Source organism: Monodon monoceros, unplaced genomic scaffold (genome assembly GCF_005190385.1).
Source record: "Monodon monoceros isolate NGI ecotype Baffin Bay Population unplaced genomic scaffold, NGI_Narwhal_1 Super_Scaffold_21, whole genome shotgun sequence".
NCBI lineage: Eukaryota > Metazoa > Chordata > Mammalia > Artiodactyla > Monodontidae > Monodon > Monodon monoceros.
This window is the reverse complement of record NW_021703778.1, coordinates 193,961-197,220: the sequence shown is the minus strand read 5'-3', so window position 1 is coordinate 197,220 and position 3,260 is coordinate 193,961. Positions and strand designations below refer to the sequence as shown.

The 3,260-nt window shown below is 46.8% G+C and overlaps 1 pseudogene; it reads right to left on the bottom strand.

Annotated features, from left to right (window-relative positions):
* Positions 1-1,899: 1,899 nt before the first annotated feature.
* On the bottom strand, positions 1,900-2,514 carry LOC114905167 (annotated as a pseudogene).
* Positions 2,515-3,260: the final 746 nt, after the last annotated feature.

Below are 3,260 nucleotides of genomic sequence, written 5' to 3'. Positions count from 1 at the left end.
TGAAAGATCAGAAAGAGAAATTAAGGAAACAGTGCCATTTACCATCACCACAAAGAGAATAAAATACCTAGGAATAAACCTACCTAAGGAGGCAAAAGACCTGTATGCAAAAAACTATAAGACACTGATGAAAGAAATCAAAGACGACACAAACAGATGGAGAGATATACCTTGTTCTTGGATTGGAAGAATCAATATTGTGAAAATGACTATACTACCCAAAGCAATCTACAGATTCAGATTCAGTGCAATCCCTATCAAATTACCAATGACGTTTTTCACAGAATTAGAACAAAAAATTTCACAATTTTTATGGAAACACAAAAGACCCCGAATAGCCAAAGCAATCTTGAGAAAGTAAAACAGAGCTGGAGGAATCAGGCTCCCTGACTTCAGACTATACTACAAAGCTATAGTAATCAAGACAGTATGGTACTGGCACAAAAACAGAAATACAGATCGGTGGAACAGGATAAAAAACCCAGAGATAAACCCACGCACATATGGTCACCTAATCTATGACAAAGGAGGCAGGAATATACAATGGAGAAAAGACAGTCTCTTCAATAGTTGGTGCTGGGCAAACTGAGCAGCTACATGTAAAAGAATGAAATTAGAGCACTCCTTAACACCACGCACAAAAATAAACTCAAAATGGATTAAATACCTAAATGTAAGGCCAGACACTGTAGAACTCTTAGAGGAAAACAGGAAAAACTCTCTATGACATAAATCACAGCAAGATCTTTTTTTTTTGATGATTTTAAAATTTTGCATTCCATATATTATCCAGTCTCACATGCTCACAGGATCAGCAATTACAATAGCCACCTTGTCTCCCAGGTCTGAAAATGGCAAGACAGCCACAGCTGCAGCCAAAGGCAATGCACTGATGTGCTTACGAAACAAAAAATTGCACAATTTTCCTTCATTTTTCTTAAACTAATGGCTGACGCTAAGGCTCACTGCTGGAGAACGGAAACCCTTTTCTTCTTCATGCCTCAAGCTAAAATGTTAAACTTATCAGACAGGGCGGACAAGGTCTCTTCAATAATTAATTGCACACACACACGAAAAATCCTTTATGTTGCATAAATATTTTGTTACACAGGGTACAAAAATACTTTCACTTTTTGGTTGGTTTTGAAGTTTGGAAATAATGAGGAGCCATGGCGAGGGTGGGGTGCGCCGTGGAGAGGTAAGCGAAATTGGGCAGAGAAAGGGTTTTCCTAATGGCTGTTGGCCCATCTGAGAGGGAGGAAGCAGAGGACCCCGATTTGAAATGACCAAGAAAACGCTGTCTTGGCTGGTTGGTCCTTCCTGTTCAGCCTGGAAGTGTGTGGATGATGGAGGGCACCAGCCGCCGGGTGGAACTGGCTGCAAGGCTTGATCCTCGCTGAAGCAGGGTGGGTGCAGGAGAGGGGGTGAGGGGAGAGGGGCAGGGAATGATGAACCATTAGTGGGCAGGACTTGTTGCTATGGTGACAAAATGTGAGAACAAACTGTACACACATATATACCAGTTTAAGTGTCTTAATTCATGCCAGGAAAACATGCAAAATTAAACGCCTCATTTCTTTGAGGCGGGGCTATGGAAACAAATTTGGACTGGGGGTCAGGCCTTGCTGAGTCCCAATGAGACCTCCGAGCTGGGTCTGGGTGTCCCGGTGAGAAGGCCCCTGAATCCTGCCGTGAGGCCTTGGAGAGGGGCTTTGGGGCAGGACAGGGCTGAGGAAAAGGAGAGAAAGGAAACAAAACAGTCCACTGAGTCGGGCTTAAAACTCAGTCTTTGGAGGGAAGCAGCAGCTCTGCACGGGCCCCCTGGGGGCAGTGGAAGCTCAGGGTGGCTTCCTCCCCACTGGGGTGGGGGCTTCGAGCTGTGGTGACCAGACTGAAGAACTAACAGAACTGACGATATTTCAATTCTTGCTGGGTGGTATCGGAGGAAGGGTACCAGTGCACCTGAGCATGTAGGGCGGCAGCGGCAGCAGCAGTGGTGGCTGGGTAGGTACACGTAGCATGTGAGATGGCTGGGGTCATCTCTGTGGTGTACAGAGGGTAGGGGGCCCAGGCATCTAGGGATGCGGGAATCAGAGTGGCCCCCATCAGGTCATAGGGGTATTGTGCGATGAAGTGTGCTCCTAGGGCAGGGTGAGCATTGGTGGGATTTGGTGTAGCCATTAGCTTGTTCTTGGCCATCTTGGTGTTGGCTTTGGCAAACTCTCGCCTCAGGGTCTGCGGGTTCTCGGGGTCAAAGCGAATACCATTCAATGCATTCTTGGCTGCTTCTGTTCCTGCCCGGCTGTCAAAGATCACAGAACCAACAGGCTGTCTCCATGTGAGCTTGACCAGGGACCCTTCATACCCCTGAATGGCCTGAAAAGCAGGTAGAGTTCTCTGGGTTTAATATGCACAGGGAGCCCACGTCCGGACCTCCTCCTCCTCCGGGGTGCCGCTGGAGCCCGAGCCCGTGCTAGTGCTGTGCTCGCCGCCTGGCTTCGGGCTGCTCATGCTGCGGGGGTGGAGCAGAGGTGGGAAGGGGCGAGGGGAGCTGGGCGCTTCGGGGTGAGGGGCTGGGGGGTGTGGCTGCAGCGTCAGACTGGGTCACATCAAGTTTGGCGGGTGCAGGAGGTGGGGAGGGGGTGAGGCACTGGGAACCGGAACCCACAGCACGATCTTTTACGACCCACCTCCTAGAGCAATGAAAATAAAAATAAGTGAATATGACATAAGTTAACTTAAAAGCTTTTGCACAGAAAAGGAAACCATAAACAAGATGAAAAGACAACCCTCAGAATGAGAGAAAATATTTGCAAACGAAGCAACGGACAAAGGATTAATCTCCAAAATATACAAGCAGCTCATGCAGCTCAATACCCAACAAAACCAAACAAGCCAATCAAAAAATGGGCAGAAGACCTAAATAGACATTTCACCAAAAAGACATACAGATGGCCAAGAGGCACATGAAAAGCTGCTCAACATCACTAATCATTAGAGAAATGCAAATGAAAACTACAATGAGGTGTCACCTCACACTGGTCAGAAGGGCCATCATCAAAAAATCTAGAAACAATAAATGCTGGAGAGGGTGTGGAGAAAAGGGAACCCTCCTGCACTGTTGGTGGGAATGTAAGTTGATACAGCCACTGTGGAGAACAGTATGGAAGTTCCTTAAAAATCTAAAAATAGAACTACCATATGACCCAGCAATCCCACTACTGGACGTATACCCAGAGAAAACCATAATTCAAAAAGAC